Below are 17577 nucleotides of genomic sequence, written 5' to 3'. Positions count from 1 at the left end.
CACACCCAATGCTCCACAGGGTAAATGTCACATCCACGCTTACTCTCAAATTGCCAGATTTCATTTTGATGGATAAAATCCTAGAACTATGCATCTTTCCTTGAAAAACACCAGATTTCCTGGAAGTGCATTGTCATGGAAGACCTCCATGAATTTTTTTGCTGCGCACTGAGCGCGGACACGGGTAAGAACACCTTGTACCGAGGCGTGGCGATCACAGGGAGCAAAAATCTATCACAGCTTTCCTGCAGGCTATTAATAGTTTATTAACTCCATTTAAACTCTGCCTAAATGGTCCCGGTGTGCCAAGTGTCTCTGCATAGAAATTATTAAGAAAAGAGGTTTTTAATCGAATTACGGCACGGTGCCGGGGAGCGTTTCAAGCTGCGCCGTGCCCTGCGTAGCCACAATTCTGCGAGCGTTCATGCGTGTCTTGGTGTGAAATACAATATTGGTGGGTTTTTTTGGGCGGGGTGATGCCTCTGGGTGTAAAGGTTGAAGCATCACTGGAAAAAAAAAATGCTTCTGGGGGGGTTGTTTCAAGCAGCATCTCTGGCTAAGCCAACCTTGGTTTGGCGTGAGCAACCAAGAGCAGGGTGAAGTTTGCAGGGGTGGCTGAAGCCAGTTGTCTCGGAGTCACTCAGTTAAAGGGGAAAGCCCCAAATTTTAGAAATTTATTGCCATAACAAGCAAAGAAGAGGTTTTCCAGCCTATGGGACACCCTAAGTTTGGAGCAGGGCTTATGGACGGGGAAAAACTTGCTGCTGCTCTAAGATTTTGTGCCCCAGAGATGGGAACTTCCATTTTATAGTTGCTTTTATTGCTGGTACGCGCCAAGGCGGGTGGGTGGGAATCCCGTTATTTGATCTCAAGCCCTCCTTTCCTGCCAAACACAGGAAAATAATTTTAAAATTCATTTTCTGCCCCTCTTTTCACTTTGCTGTGATGTTTCTTTGTCTCTCGCCGGTCCCCGGGTATTGAGAGTCAAGCCGGGACATTAATATTGATGCGGACCTCGGTTATTAGGAGCTGCGTTTCCGAGCGTGCCAGCAGCATATAAATACTATTACCGGGTAATTAGTGAGCATCAAGCTGAGTTTGGATTCAGCGGTGCTTGGTGTCCTACTTCTGAGGTTGGGGTTGTTGTTTTGCACTGGGTTGTTGGGGTTTTGCCCCGAGTAGCAGCCGGAGAAATGGAAATCCCAGCTCAGGAATGCCGGGATGCTCAAGGAAACAGAAAAAAGCAAAGCAGAGAGGAAAAACGGAAAGAAAAGGATATTCCAGGGTTTTTCCTTTTGGAAAACCTCCAGTATTTGAATGCAAAATCGCATCCACATTTCTTATTAATTTTTCACCAGGCTTTTTTTGGTTGTTTCTTCTTGCTGGGGTGGGGTTTCGTGGTTTGCAGTTTCTCTGCCTGTGCCCCACTTGAGTTTTCCTCCTCGGGCCCCGTAAAAGTTTTGGAAAACTTTTTTTTTTTTTTTTTTTGCCAAAGGGCAAATGCAATGGGGTTGCTCCGGTTGCATGCGCCTGGAAAATGGGTGCTGCTCCTTGGGGGTCCTTGCTCTCCAGAGCTTTCTGGATGGGGAAAACCCTTTTCTTTTATCCTCTCCCCCATTCCCTTCTCCCCAGCAAATACAAAAAGGGTTTTTCCACCCAAACGGGGATGAGGAGACATCCCAGGGTGGTGGCTCTGTCACTGGATCCTTCCCTTCATCCCATAGCAGGGCTTCAATTGAAATGCTGCGTGAATAATTTAGGGGCGTTTTGCATCTTTTATACCCCTGAACTCCCCCTGGAAAGGGTTTGGAGACGCTGTCGCCCGTGAAACAGTGTCTGAAGGTGAACCCCCCTCAATTTTACATGAGCTAAAGGGGACGTGGGTGGGGAGGGGGTCTGTGCCAGGGAAGCCTCTGGGTGTGGGGAGGTTTGATCCATGAATCTCACGTGTTGACGCTGGGGAGGGGGCGCCTGCAGCGGGCGCAGCTTGGTGCTGGTGTTTCCCTGCCTGGAAGCCGTAGGAAAGTGGGGGGGATTGGCAGCCTTGGTGGGTAGCCATCAGGTCAACCTCAGCGGCTCACTGCACCCCAAGGGAAATCCCTGCGGCTCACTGCATCCAGGCGGTAAATCCTTGCATCCCACTGATTCTGGAGGGGGGAATCCCGGTGCCTCACTGCTTCTGGAGGGGATGCTGCAGGGTCACTGCACTTGGGGCAAATCTCTGCAGCTCACTGTATTTATTTGGAGTGAATCACTGCACCTCACTGCACCCAGGGGTGCAACCCCAACTTCTTGCCCTACCCTGAGCCATCCCCACGTTACTGTCCCCCTCCCCTTTTTTTTTTTTTTTTTTTTTTTTTAAAAACTGCAGCTCACTCACCAGCTTTCCCTTGCTGTGGGAATGTTCTGGGTCAAATCTTCCCATTTCCAGACCTCTTCGTTGCTTGAGGCTTGTAAGAGGTTTGCTGGGAGGAGACACAGCCTCGTTAGCTTTGGAGCACGCCTGCATCCCCCCACCTTGGGATGCTGGTGCTCATGGTAGCACGCCTGTATCCCTCCACCTTGGGATGCTGGTGCTCATGGGAGCATGTCTGCATCCCCCCACCTTGGGATGCTGGTGCTCATGGGAGCACGTCTGCATCCCTCCACCTTGGGATGCTGGTGCTAATGGGAGCACGTCTGCATCCCTCCACCTTGGGGTGCTGGTGCTCATGGGAGCACGTCTGCATCCCCCCACCTTGGGATGCTGGTGCTCATGGGAGCACGTCTGCATCCCTCCACCTTGGGATGCTGGTGCTAATGGGAGCACGTCTGCATCCCTCCACCTTGGGGTGCTGGTGCTCATGGGAGGACGCCTGCATCCCCCCACCTTGGGATGCTGGTGCTCATGGGAGCACGTCTGCATCCCCCCACCTTGGGATGCTGGTGCTCATGGGAGCACGTCTGCATCCCCCCACCTTGGGGTGCTGGTGCTAATGGGAGCACGTCTGCATCCCTCCACCTTGGGATGCTGGTGCTCATGGGAGCACGTCTGCATCCCCCCACCTTGGGATGCTGGTGCTCGTGGGAGCACGTCTGCATCCCCCCACCTTGGGGTGCTGGTGCTAATGGGAGCACGTCTGCATCCCTCCACCTTGGGATGCTGGTGCTAATGGGAGCACGTCTGCATCCCTCCACCTTGGGGTGCTGGTGCTCATGGGAGGACGCCTGCATCCCCCCACCTTGGGATGCTGGTGCTCATGGGAGCACGTCTGCATCCCCCCACCTTGGGATGCTGGTGCTCATGGGAGCACGTCTGCATCCCCCCACCTTGGGGTGCTGGTGCTAATGGGAGCACGTCTGCATCCCTCCACCTTGGGATGCTGGTGCTAATGGGAGCACGTCTGCATCCCCCCACCTTGGGATGCTGGTGCTCGTGGGAGCACGTCTGCATCCCCCCACCTTGGGGTGCTGGTGCTAATGGGAGCACGTCTGCATCCCTCCACCTTGGGATGCTGGTGCTAATGGGAGCACGTCTGCATCCCTCCACCTTGGGATGCTGGTGCTAATGGGAGCATGCCCGTGTTCCCCTGCTTTGGGATGCTGGTGCTAATGGGAGCATGCCCGCATCCCCCCGCTTTGGGATGCTGGCAGAGGACTTTCCCTTGCGGGGGCTGGCTGCATCCCGGGGCTGCGTACACAGCAACATGTGGGCTTTGGCAGGGCGTCTGCGTCAAGCTGCTGGAAAAGATTTTAAATTCCTAACTAATTTCTTTTCCACGAAACAAATGAATCTTCAGAAGGGCCTTTCCTCACAGCTGCTAAGCCATTTAATTTATCTGAGTCATTTACAATTTGTGATGGGACTGTTAATAGCCTGATGCAGGGATCAACATCACTTAGATGTGGGGGTTGTTTTTTTCCTTTTTTTTTTTTTTTTTTTTTTTTTTTTTCCTTTTGGGTTTTAATTTCTTTCTGGATTTGCCCCCAGAGGCACAAAGCTGTGTTTGGAAAATGTCAGCTCCGTCTCCCCAGCCCCTTTGTCATGCCGGGGCAGCTCGGGCTGAAAGCACAAACCGCAGCCCACCCATGGGGACGTGCTGCCCTGCTACTACTTAACTGCTTCAAAGTACCTGTCTGTGATATGAAACATGCCGTAAAATGAATATATTCCAGATGTCCCTGCAATTCCCCTCAGCTTCGCCATCCACCTGAAGGCGGCCAGCACGGCTTCTCAGTCGCTGCCGCCTCGCTTGCTGCCCAAAGGAGCGGGGTGGTGGCTCCTGTAGGGATGTAGGTTTGGGTGGTGGCCACCGCTGGAGCAGGGTGATGTCCCCAGGTCCTGCCCAGTGCAGCGTGGGGTGAGGAATCCAGCCATTGAGGTTCCAGGGGGTGATGGCTGTCCTTGGGATTGGGGAAGGTGGGGTCTCCATCCTTGGGGTTTGGGGGGGATCTTCATCCTTGTGGCCGGAGGGGATCTGTCTCCTTGGGAGATCTCCATTTTCGCACTTTGGGGAATCTGCATCCTCAGGTTGTGAGGGTCCTTGGGTTTTGAGGATCTCCATCCTCGAGATTTGTGGGTTTCCATGCTTGGGTTTTGGAGATCTCCACCTGTGGGCTTGGGGGATCCCCATATACATGATTGGAGGGATTCCCATTCTCAGGGCTAGGTGGATCTCCATCCTTGTGTTTTGTGGAGCTCAGTCCTTGAGGCTTACCCGTCTTCACCTTCGGAGTTGGGGGGTTCTCCATCTTTAGGTTATAGGGATCTTCTTCCTTGGGTCTGGGGAGGAATCTTCATCCTTGGGGCTGACAGATCTCCACCCTTGGGCATGGGGGATCTCCATCCTTGAAGGTTGTCCATCCTCAGGGTTGGAGGATCTCCATCCTTCATCCTGGATGAAACCAGAACCCACAGCCTTGTCCGTACCACACCACCAACCTTGTGTAGGAGCCACGGGTGGCTCTAGCCAGGCTCATACCCTTGGACAACAGCAGTTTTGGGATGGTGGGCATCTCTGTGAGCAGGTTCCTGTAGAGGAATGACAGAGGAATGAAGCTGGGTTCATTAACATTGATAACATACAGCTGTGGGCTGGCTTCAGGGGCGGTGGGTTGGCTGACGTGGATAAGGTGCAGCTGTGGCTGGTTCCTGCTAAGTAGTTAAATAGCTCTGAGGGGGATGGAAGAGGAGCACTGGGTGAGGATTGGGGCTAGATGGAGACAGACCCAGAGGAAGCAGGGGGAAGAGGAAGAGAGCACCTTGGATGTAGGAGAGTCAAGGAGATGCTCCAGGAGAAGCAGGGGGCCAGATGAGGAGAGGCTGGCTGGAAGAGGAGCCTGGAGAAGGAAGAATCCAGATGCAGCAGAGGCAAGGAGCAGGGTGGACTGGCCTGAAGAGGATGAAGAAGCAGCACGGGCAGCAGATGGACTGTCGAAACCTTGTGGGGGATGGGTGGCTGTGCCAGGGCAAGGTGTGGGAACTCCTTAGGGAAGTTATCTGGGGATGGGATGGGAAAAGCCTCGTTGCAGCCGGCTGGTTTGGATAGTGCTGTGACAGGTTCCCAGCCAGCTCGGCAAACTTGACCTTCATTTATTTGCAACCTCCACAGAAAACACACCGGGGTGTGTGTTTGCTTTTGGATGGGGCATTTCCAGGAGATGCAGGCAACAATTTTTTTGGTATTAGGTCCTGGCTGGCTGGGAGGACCATGGAAGAGCTGGAATAATCATGGTGTAGAAGGCGATGAAATAGGTACAAAAGCTAAAATTACTATTCATCGCCAATATGTTGCATGACACTAATTAATTTTTAAACAGCCTCACTGGGGACCTCATTGCTAAAACATGATGTTTTCTCCTCTGGCACCATAACTGTTAACTCAAAACAAAGCAGAAGAAAGCCGGGAAGGATGAGGAACCGCAACGTCCATCAGACTGCATCCGAGCTGCCTGCTTGGGATTTCTCTGATGGCCAAATCCTGCTGCTGTGCCTGGAGGGGGATGCTCTGTTACACCCCTCCAAGGGGAAATTTTTTTTTTGGGGGGTGGGGAATCAAATCCAGCTTCCCTGGTGTGCAGAAATGTTGCCTGAGCTGGGAGCAAAGGGAAAAGCTATTCTGGGCTCTGCTCTCACCCGTCTCGCTGACCCGAGCGTGGCTTTCCTGAATATTTTTAGCTGTGTTTTATTACTGGTCTTACAAGCCTCAAACTGGAGGGATTATTACCCTTGCACTCGCATATAGATTATTTAATTCAGTCTTTGGGAGTGCTAAGAACAGACTTTTCTCAATGTCTTCATCGTTCTGACATCTGGGTCGACACCCAAATATATTTATTTAACATTTCACATCATGTGGTATGTGGAGTCTTGCTCCTGAAATGGCTGGAGCTGGCAATATCTTCCGTTTCTGTTTAATTAGATTTTAATTATTTGGGGACTTTTCTCACCACCACCTTGAGTCCCCCTATGAATTCCAACCTTTTAAGTTTCATCTTCTTCAAAAGAAGGGGAATTTATCAAGCTCCTGCAAAGCTATTTAAAAAAAAAAACAAACACCAAAAGGTCAAGTTCAGCGATGTTGTTTCCACCTTTTTATTCTAAAATTAGGAAATTTGGTGGCTTGGGGCAAATCTTCTCTGCTGTTCTCTGGGAGTGATGGTACCAGGATCTGGCCTGAACCAGGTCATGTGCAAAAAATGACAATGCACCCCTGAATTATTTTTTTTTCTTCCTGTTGAGGAGAGGCTTTGCCATGTGCTGGTGGGAGCCCTGGGGTCACGGGGGGGCTGTAACCAAGGGGAGCACGCGTGCACCCCCAGACGTTGGGGGTGGGGATTTCTGTTTCCATATGGAAAAGGGATGTGGCATCTGGTTTCACTCCCAGCAGCTGGCAGCTTGAAGCCTGTGTTTTGCATGGTGCGGAGTAAAGAGAAAATAAAGTGTCGAATTGTTTGGCATTATCAAGGATTTCTGCTCCCCAGGACTCCTGCATAAAGAGATGGAAATTTTAGCTGCTGGAGCCAAGAAACACACAGAAGTATATGAATTTATTACATTTTATCTCATTCCCCTGCAAACAGCGCTGGAAATGTCAAAAGATCATCTATTGTTTCATCGTTTAGAAAGAATTTTTGTTTTCTAGTTGTAATTTCTTTGATGCCTGGCTGTGGGGAAGGAAGAGAAATTGGAGCAGGAGCTGGCAGGGCTGCGGCAGGTTGGATGTGCAGGTTTGTCTGGCCGTGGAGCTACATGCATTTAAATTTCTCACATCCCGGGTTTTTAATTTAACAAATGTAATTAAGGCTGGGGTAGGTACTCGGATTATTCATTTACTCCAGATGGAAAAAAAAAAAAAAAATTAAATTGAATGCAAATTCCGTAATCAGACATGAAGTTGAGGGTGTCGGACGTGATGGGGAAGTGTCAGCACATTAATCGGACCGCTTTCCCTAAACAGCACCCAAATCTAAGAGCCAGGGATTATTTGAATAATTGAGGTGGCATTTGATAAGATATCTGATTGCTGATATCTCCTTAAGATGGAGCCCTAATTGTAATTCTCCATCAAGAAGGATTAATCTGCCTAACGGTGTGCTGGGAATAGTGCGGTGTCAGGCTGTCTCCTTTGAGTTTTGGGCTTTTTTCAAGGGCTGCCGTGCTCGGGGAAGGTGCCAACGTGATTTATGGCTTCTCCTGGTACTTTATACGTGAGCCAGGAGGTCACCTGGTCGCGTGGCCAAGTCCTGGGGAGCCAGGCTGCCCCACCAGCCCCACGGCACGTGGCCTCCGACATTGGGTCTGTTTTGGAGGTGCCTCTGGTCATTGGAGAAGGATCCAACGTTGCATTGCAGTGTCCCTTTGTAGTGTCTTCAGGGCACAGTTAAACCCCTTTTTCCCTGTGAAACGGTGACCAGCTGTCCTGGCAGAAGACCTTATTGGAGGACCATGACTCTGTCCACAATGCTGGTCATCTGATGGGATCCAACCTTGATGTCCTTGGAAAACTGTTGGGAGTTGATGGACATTGACCCCCAACTCAACCGTGGCAGGGGTAGCAAGAGGAGTTTCGACTCGAGTCGAGAGAAGACACTTGGCTGTAACCATAGACAGCTTTTCTTGCATTTCCAAAGCAGTTCTGCATTCCCCCAGGAGAAATAGCATTTCTGTAGAGCCCTTTCCACTGCCAGCACCGCTGGTTCCTCTTGTAACCAGGCATGTAAGGGTGGGGAGGCAGAGGTGGACTTGCCTTCCTGAATCCTGCACCCTGGGTGACATTAGAAAGGATTTAAAGCGGTGAAAATGCCAATTTAAAAAAAAATATCTTTCCACGTTGAAGATCCAGACTTGTAAACAAAAAATTGTGGTCTTTCTTTCTCGCTTCCTCTATCTAGCAGCAAATGAAAAAAGAAAACAGAGAAAGAGGTCAGAGGAAGAAAAGGGGTAAAGCTTGAAAGATTTTTTTTTTTTGAGAGCATGAATATTTTCAAACAAAATGTAAATGTGATATGAAAAAAAGTGTGTTGGGGAGAAGCTATTCATGAGCTGTCCGTGGCATGAGCTATTGGGCTGTCCAGCAGTGAAGAGGACAAATGATTTTTCTCCTGTCTCTAAAGTAAAGCCAAATGTGGGTAGTTCTTACTACTTTTTTTTTTTTTTTTTTTTGTCTCACCACCCCACCTCCTCCTGTGGCTGTGTGCTTGGCTGGTGATAGCTGCTGCTGCTTAAAGGGGTGTGCACATCGCCTGGGTGATGCGATTTTAGCCAAGCTCTGAGCAGTGTCTTCACCACCAGAAAGGCGAGTTTTCCCCTCAAAAAAAAAAAAAACCAACAAAAAAACAACCAACCAACCCAACTTAAATCACTTGAGATAAGTTGGGCGTTATCTTAAGGTTGCAAATTGCTTGTTTGCTTCTCCAGCTGGAGCTGTTAATTCAGAACAATTAACGCGCTGTTTAAAACCAAGGCGAAGCATATGGAGGCGGTCCCAGGGAAAAGAGCCTCTTTGGGATGGAGAACCCCGGCATCTGCAAAATCCGATGGATAACTCCAGTTTGGCTTTCTTTTGAGATCCAGGCAGGTGTTGTGGGGAATGATGTGAATAGTGGGGAGCTGATCCCCCAAAGTCCGCGCTGAATGCTGAGTGATGCTTAAAGCAGGAGCCAGCTGGGTCTCTAGACCCAACTAGATATCAAGTGCCTGGCGTCCGTCACTGGGATGAATTCATCACAAAGAGTGCTGTCACCACCACATCCCTCCCTGAATATTTCTTCTTGATGAAGAAATAATGAATCCTAAAATAATGCCTAGTTTATTTGATGAGCCCCTTTTGCAATGCCACGAAACACCGCTCTGGTTCCATCCTCTAAGCCTTTTCTCAGCATCGTTTTGGATACCTGCCATCTATTTTCTCAGGTGCACCCCCCCCCTTTTTTTTTTAATGCAGGTGGAGAACAAAAGCCTAAATCTGGAAATAAACCCCAAAGTACACCAGCAGTGGGTGAGCACAACCTGCTTAAAATGTTTCTGGGGCAAAGAAGAAGGTTTGCTCCTTGCTTTTGTGCAAGGACTTAAAGCACTCAATTAGACTTTTATGGGATGCTGTGTAAAGCACTGTAGCGGTGGAAGATGGTGCATTTTTGCAGCCAAGTGGTGCCTTATGGGATGGTCCATCCTTCCTTCCATCCATGCATCCTTGCATCCGTGCACCTATGTATCTGTTCTTCCATGCATCCTTGCATTTGTGCCTCCCTGCAACGGTGCACCCATCCATCCATCATTTTTGGTGGTGCGCCTCTGACCATAGTTTCACACCAATTCTATTAAAAGCATCCAAACCATTCTTACAGGAATTGACCTGGGCCACTGTGCAGCAACTTTTCACACCCCCCTCCCCAAATGATGGGAAGATGTGCTTTCCTGCCCCAAAGCTTGCCCTAGGATTTTGGTTTTGGGGACCTCTGCAGCATGAGCCCCCCCAAAACCTGAGTCCCCCTGAGCTGCAAAAGCCAAGCAGGTCGTCTTTAAGAGCTTTTTCTGCAAACCCTTTCCTGTTACTCCCCCATCCGAGGACGGATGGAGGCAGCATCATCGGCAAATCTGAATAACTAATCAGAGTCCTCATTAACCCCCCACCGAGATGCTCAAACATTCACTTTGCTGTTTGTGAAGCAGGGGAAAAAAAAAAAAGAAAAAAAACCCCAAACCCCCACAACCCACCCTGCATTAAAATTGATGTGTTATTAATCCCACTGTTCCAGACCTCATGGGTACCGAATTTTCCTCCGTCTCGCCTGAGGCCGAACAGTATGGTGCTGCTTCTGCGGGGCACTTTGACTTTCCATTATTTATCGGCGTGGTGTAGCGAGGCTGCTTTTGTTCCCTGGGCCCGGATGTATGCGTCTGGGTGTGTGTGGGGGTGTCCAATATTTCCATACGTTCCCCCCTTTGGATAATGCAGATTGCCTATAGCGGCGTTCCACCAATGGACTCATCTCTCCCGGACCGTGTTTTGCAGCAAAACGGTTTTGCTTTTGCAGAAATAGAGAAATGTTGGGGGTGTATGGCCACGTCTTGCATCTTTTCACTCTCTCTGAGCAAGGATGGGATCAGTGCATCAGCGGGTTTAACTTGCGGGACTGGGGAGGTGGAAGGATGGAAATCTTGCTCTTTGCACCTTCAAGCATCCCCATCATCCAGCCCCTGCCCTTACCCAGCGGCTGGAAGATGCTACAGAAATTGCACTGTGGGGAGGGAAAAAAAATCAACAAATCAAAGGTTTTTACTGCAGTAGTCCTCATGGCAGGTGGCAGCGGGTGTTGGAGAGTCGCACTCGCCCCTTGGAGCTCCTTAAAGAGTTAAACTGAAATTGGAGCTTTGATTTGTGCATTTATACTGTTTTATTTCATGCCTACAGCGTTTCTTCAGTTGTCCCCTAGGTGTGGGGTTTGTACAGCTTGCTCCTGGGTGCAGCATGGGCTATGAAAACACTCCGGCAGAAAACAGCAGCATTATTGGGCATTTCACTATTTGTGGTTTCTGCTGAAGTCAGAGGAGCCAGCATTAAATTTATCCAAAAATTATAGTCACAATGTAAACAGCATTGATACAAGCAGGTTGGAAGCATCGTGGTCTGCTCACATAGGAAGCAAGGTGATGAGCCAGGAAAAGGCTTCTTGCTTTAAAATCCTAGACATTTTTTTTTTTTTTTTTTCAGAAATCCTCAGTTTTGGTTTGCTGAATGTCAGCTTTATTAGCATTCCCTCACACTTAATTAAATCTTTATTAACCCGGATGCTCTTGGCTTTTTGCAGCGTGGGTACAGGCTGAGGTCCTGGGATGCTGGGTTCCCGTCTCCGCTGTTGGATGTTACTCAGGTCAAGTAGATCAGGATTTTGGGCTTTTGGGGGTATTGATTCAGGCATTTTGGGGGATTGATGGCTTGTCATAAATGGTGTCTGATTTATGACACTCGGGCACCTGCTCCATGCGACCACGAGTGCCCGGGACACCCTGTATCTTGCTGGTTTGCATTGCCTGCGGTGGAGCATCCTGAAGGAGGCATGTCCTCCATTCCCTCTCGCGTCAGGAAGACTTCAAAGGCCTCCGCTAAACTTCAAAGGATGCCTTTTGAAGTTGCTAAAAGTGTGCACCGGCTCAAAAAGACTTATCTGCCTCGGCAAGGGTGTTCAGGGAGATGTCCCCGGTGGAGTTGGCTCTTGGTGCTCTTCACGATGGAGACAGATGTGGCATCTTTTCTGCAGAAGCTGCACAAACCCATATTTTTGTCCTACCTGCACACAGCACCCAAGACCTCAGCCCTGATTGCCTCCAAGGATGGAAATCAGTCTCCTAGAGCTGTTTTAGCACTGGGGAGCCTTATTTAGCTGCTCCTTTTCCTCCAGTCCTATTGTTTTGTTCACATGGGTGAGCCCAGATGACAAAACTCTCTCCCATGTGATGGAAGAAAGTCTTTACAGAGATTAAGGATTGCTGCAAGACGTGAACTTTTTCATCATGTTGTCAGACAAATCCAACGCAAATCAAGTCTTGGGTCCTTGGTGTGTATTTGGCGTCAGCCCGTGCATCCTTCTCCAAGGCTCCAGCCCGTAGGGATTTATGTGTTCTTGATCAAAAATATCCTTAATATTTCAGCTGCTGTTGTGGTGGAAGCGTTTTGGACTCGAGCCCCTTCTAAGCATCCTCGGTTGGACCTACGCTTGCCTAGAAGTCAAGAGGCAGATATCTTCTATCTTGACCTTTCGCCCCTTACTCCAGGTTTTCCACGTTGGGATGTTGCTGCCCCATTTTGCCTTGAAATCCAGCTGCTTCCATAGATCTCCTTGGGCAGTGGCCTCGGTGATACCCAGTTTTCCAGAAATGGCACTTCCTATACAAGCTGCCCCGTATACTTCTGTCTTTTGGAGCCGTCCTTACTCCATACTTACTGCATACTACTACTTAGGAACATACTACTTGGAGCTGCGGTGATGGATGCAGGCTGTGAGGGCACGGAAATGTGAGCATCGTTACTGCAAGGGGTTGGGGATGGAATTAAATCCAGGGGAAACAGTTCTGCTGGATCCCTGGTGCAGCCTCACCACGCAAGGTATAGCTCTCTGCTGGGGACGTATAGCAGAGAGGAGCTCTCTGGAGATGGTGTGCGTTATGGTGCGTATCTCAGGTGTATGTTGGGGGTCGGAGGAGCTCTCTAGGGGTGATGTGTATCTTAGAGTTGCGTCTATCAGATGTGCATTTGAATCCGAGCAGCTCAGCAGATCAAGGGGTGTGTATCTATATATCTACTAGACATACATCAGCAGTCCGAGGAGCTCTGTACCCGTTATGTATATCAAGGTAGCTATATCGGATGTATATTGAAGATGTGAGGAGCTCTCTAGAGGTGACGTGTATCAAGGGACATACATCAAATATATATCAGAGATCTGAGGAGCTCTCTAGAGGTGATGTACGTCGTGCTAGATGTATCAGATATATAATGGAGATTTGAGGAGCTCCAGCCAGGTGACATATATCAGAGGTGTATATGTCAGATGTATATCGGTGAGGAGCTGTCTGGAGGTGATTTGTATCAAGGTAGATATATCAGATGTATACTGAAGATCTGAGGAGCTCAACAGAGATTATGTGTATCAAGGGGCATATATCAGACATATATGGGAGATCTGAGGAGCTCTCTACCAGGTGATATATATCAAGGTAGATATATCAGACATATATCAGAGATCTCAGGTGATGTTTATCACCTAACATAGAGGTAATATCTGGAGGTGATGTATATCAAGGGACATTTCTCAGATGTATATTGGAGATCTGAGTGGCTCGCTAGAGGTGATGTATATTCAGAGATCTGGGGAATTTTCTCTCTTTTATTCCTTTTTCTGCAGTCAGACACCCCACCCCCACCCCCGCGGTCATGCTGATCCTTGCTCAGTCCATCTTTTTTTTTCCCACTGGATCTGCATAGGTGGGTCTAGAAATCCCAGCTTCCATAAAAGCCAAATCCCAGGTAGATGCCACATCACCTCTAACATCTGTGTGGACTTTCCCCTATTCAATAGCAGCTGGGAGCTCCCCTGTGCTTGAGTTAATGGCTCTTCCCTGGTTCCCGTCATCCGAGCCCGAGTATAAAAGCACATTTACACTCAAGAGAAGATTATAATTAACCAGAGGGATGGCGGCAGCCGGCGTGCAATGGTGGCACGGCCAACAGCAACGCTGTTCCATTGCTTTTTCCCTTTTTTCTCCTTTTCAGACCTGGATTGTACCACTGACCCTCAGTGAGATCTCGTGCCAGGGATTTGCCATCCCCCAGGAGCCGAAAAGGACGGGACGAGACTGCGTCACCCTTCATCCTTGGCGGATAGACCAGCAGCAAGCACGCCTTCGTTTTCTGGACACACCTGGGTTCGACAGCTAAAAATCTGATTTATTTTTTGTCCTTCCATGGAAATGTTCACACCTGCCCAGGCAAAACACTGGGGGTCTGATCTAGCTCAGCCATCAGCCCTGGTTCTACCTTCAAGAGGATACTCCCACCTAAGTTTTCTTTGATTCCTCCTATTTTCCCCACTGTCCTGCAAAAAAAAAAAGTGCATTAAGAGCATGCTTGCCCACCGCAGCCTCGCTGACACCACTCAAAGACCTTCCCTAGTGCAGAAAGCTTCACCCTGAGCTTAATATCTCAATTATTCTCTCAATATTCAACCATTTCATCCTTTGCTTTCCCAGGTTGTGATCCCTACCCAGAAAATCTTGGTTTCGGGGCGGCGGGAGGACGTTTCAGGGCAGCAGCTCCTTGAGCACCCCCCAAACGGTAAGGCGGCTTTGCTTTGTATTACTTAGGAAATTATATATATTAACTGTGCAATTATACATATTAATCGAGTGGGATGCGGTGAGTCGTGACCTCGGTGCGGCTTTATCTGGGGGAATTTCTGCTCCATATTGTATCACCAAATTATATCACCCATTCCCTAAATCCAGTGAGCATTTAAGGGGGAATTACACCTTTTTGATACGTTTTCTTTTGGTTTTTTTAGAACTCAGGGAGTCTTGATTTAAAACTCAAGTGCTGATAACATGTTGTTAAGAGCCTTACAAGCCGTAGCCAGCCTGGAGGAAAACACAGATATGTTTTTGTAAAAATACCCTGAAATATGGGCTGTTATCACTGCAGAATTTTGGCACGTCAGTAGGATGTGGAGAAATGGTCACCGGCTAAAAATAACTGAAACACGGAGCTTAAAATAAGATGTACGTGAAACCAGGGGTCTCGCAGTCCTTTAGTCAACCCTGATCGCTAAAATTAGGGCTTGACAGAGTGACAGATGTGTCGATCTGTGCCAAAACCATGGGCACCCGGCAGGTGACAGAGAAAATAAAATCTCTTGGCAGCAAGTTGCCTCCTAAAGGAGCAAAGGGAAGGTTTTGGTCACTGAAAACGGGGGTGCCGCCTTCAGTTTGTGCAAATATCGTGAAAAAGTGCCTGTTCCCTTCCTAAACTGGTGATATTTAGGGTGGGGGCATCTCAGGGGAAAACCCAAAAGCTTTTTTTCAGTCCGTGGCACAGCAGAGCATCTTTTGTTTGAGCTTTTTGAGTCTTGCCTCCTCTGAAAGTCCCTTTTAATAAAGAGCAGCCGATACGGCAGGATTATTTCCCCCAGGCTGCCCTTTCAGCCCTGATTCTTGCTGGTGACCTTCCCTTGGTCCAAAAAAACCCCCAGGATTAAGGATGTGATGAAGCAGCTGAATTTCTCATTAGTCTGGTTTTACCCCCCTTCTGACAAAGGTACAGGTTAGGTTCGCTTTGAAATGACTTCTCTGGTGGCTTTGGGGGGGCTTGGGGTCCCCACAAGGACCTCTTTCTGGGGAGATTCTCCCTGCCTTGATGCTCTCTTTCTAATTAATATTTTGGTGCGAGCTGCCCAGTGCCTGGTGCTCAGCGACGTACTTTGGGCACATTGGGTTGTTCCCCTTGGAATAAACTGAGCCCGTGGAGGACACGAGCACATCGCTGTGGAGGACACGAGCACATCGCTGTGGAGGACACGAGCACAACCTGGCCTGGAAAGCATCTCCAATGAGAAGACCAAACCCAGCCTAGTCAGCAAATCGTGCCAGCAAGGTCCAGACACCTCCCGCTAGAGGCACAGAACGATGTGGTGATTGGGTGTCCACCTAATGACCTTCTGGAACAGGAGGCTGCCATTGCTCTAAATGGTTAATGGTACAAATTATCTATCCTGAAGACATCTTCCAAGAAATAACTTGGTTCCCCTTGGCCTCCCTTCATTTTCCAGGCACAAAACCATTTCAGCTTTCCTCCTGAAGCCCCAACGTCCCCAGAGATGCATCTCCAAGGCCAGGTCATACGTTTTGTCATTATGCAAAACAAGTTGAAATAAAACCCCACCTTGGAACATCGGTGGCACACTGTAAACACTTCCCAGTCCTTTTTTTTGTCCCAAATTTTCTCATTGTCTCAAGTTCAGACCAGGCTGAACATCTCTTAGGGTCTACCATTTGGAGTAAATGGAGAAGATAGTGTCGTTAAGCATAATTAAAGGAGTTTAAAACTATTTGTGACTCCTGTGCTAGCTGGAGCATGTGTAAATCACCGTGTTAGGTCTCAAAGCTGTCTTTTGTCATTGAGGTTGGAAATACGGCAGAAAAGTTGCTTTTAAGTGGGCAAATGAAGAATGTTTAAATGGAGGCGATGAATCGTTGCGATCGTCGGTGTCTTGGCTCAGGGCTTGGATGGGGACAATTCTCTGCTGATCCTGGGAAGCCTGACACGCCTCAAGGAAAACCTCCTTTCTCTCTTCTGGTTTGTAGAGCCATTTCTGATGGGGAATTTTGCATTTTAAAAGGAAATTCAGCGGGGAGGTGAAGACCGGGAGGAGCCGGAGAGCTGCAAGAGAGGGATGCGAAGCGGAAACTCAGCAAGTTGGGAGCGCTGATTTATCTGCCATATGGGAAAGAGGAAAACAGCCGGCTCCAGAGGGATTTCTTTCCCTCTCCCAAAGGGAAAATTTGCAAGCATGATGGCAGGATGTAGTAAGAAACGAGGCAGATTTAAGGGAGGAGAGGGTTTTATTAGGTGTGCTGCGGCATTGCTGGGTTTTCCAGGCTTTCCCACGGGTGGGGAATGCTTTGCACGCTCCTGCACCCCTCTCGCCCGCGCTTCTGCAGGCGGCTGAGGTCCTGCTGCTTTTAGCCCGATTGCCGCAAGCCCACCGAAGAGTAGGTGCCTGTTGGTGTTCACCTGGTGCAATTACTTGTGCGGGTGTTGGGAGATTGGCACGAAGCCCGCAGGCTTTGATTTGCAAAATAAAACACCCCCCAAAGGCGTTGTTAAAAACGGCAGCGTTGCTCACGGGGTGCAACGGCGAGGGTTTATTTTTTTATAAAATAAATATATGGGCTGCGGCCAGGGTTGCAAAATGTCATTGTGTAGGTTGTGGTGGAACCTTGGCCGTGACCATCGGCACGCTGCTCTGTTGAGTTCTGCGCTGGCGTTGGTCTGATTTGCGCTTTGCAAGACTCACAGCAGCTGAGAAATCGGTGGAGGACTGCAGCTGTCAGTTTGGGATGAAAGAACGTGGCTGATGGTGGAATTTTTGCTGAGCGAGACTGGTTTTGAGCATGTTCCTTCTCGGCTGCCCTTCCTCGAAGCAAGAGCTGTGATGTGGCCTTTGCTGGTGGGACAGAAGATGTGTAAAAACCAGTCTCCTGTTTTCCCAGCACCTCGTTAATCTCAGACCCATACTTAAGCCTCTTCTTCCAACCCATCTCTCCAAAACTCATCACATTTATCTACCGTTGTCTTCTTTGTCCTTCAAGAAGCACCTCTGAACCCGGCTGGGACCTTTGGGCTGGGACCTTCCCGTTGCAGGACTGGCGTGGGATGGAGATTTGGTGTTTGTGTGATGGGGATGGGTGTGCTCAGCGATTCCTCCTGCACGGGATTAGTGATGGAGAACAAAGAGCGTGAGGCAAGGTTTGAAAGCGTCGGGCAAGATTTTGATCATAAATTATTCACAGTTAATTGCTTGCCATGAAGAACTGTTGGGAGA

The 17577-nt window shown here is 49.0% G+C and overlaps 1 protein-coding gene across 2 annotated transcripts in view; it reads left to right on the top strand.

Moving 5' to 3' along the window:
• The window catches only part of PKNOX2 (PBX/knotted 1 homeobox 2), a 90395-nt gene that overhangs the window by 40406 nt on the left and 32412 nt on the right, over positions 1 to 17577 (top strand). For both annotated transcript variants that reach the window (XM_080366971.1, XM_080366972.1), the window contains exons 2-3: positions 13755 to 13906; positions 14231 to 14315. The gene's annotated coding sequence lies outside the window, so the exon portion shown is untranslated. The remainder of the gene's footprint in view (positions 1 to 13754; positions 13907 to 14230; positions 14316 to 17577) is intronic.

This window comes from Falco punctatus, assembly GCF_963210335.1.
Source record: "Falco punctatus genome assembly, chromosome: 16".
Lineage (NCBI taxonomy): Eukaryota > Metazoa > Chordata > Aves > Falconiformes > Falconidae > Falco > Falco punctatus.
Note: the sequence above shows the minus strand (reverse complement) of the source record. Positions and strands in the feature narration are given on the sequence as shown.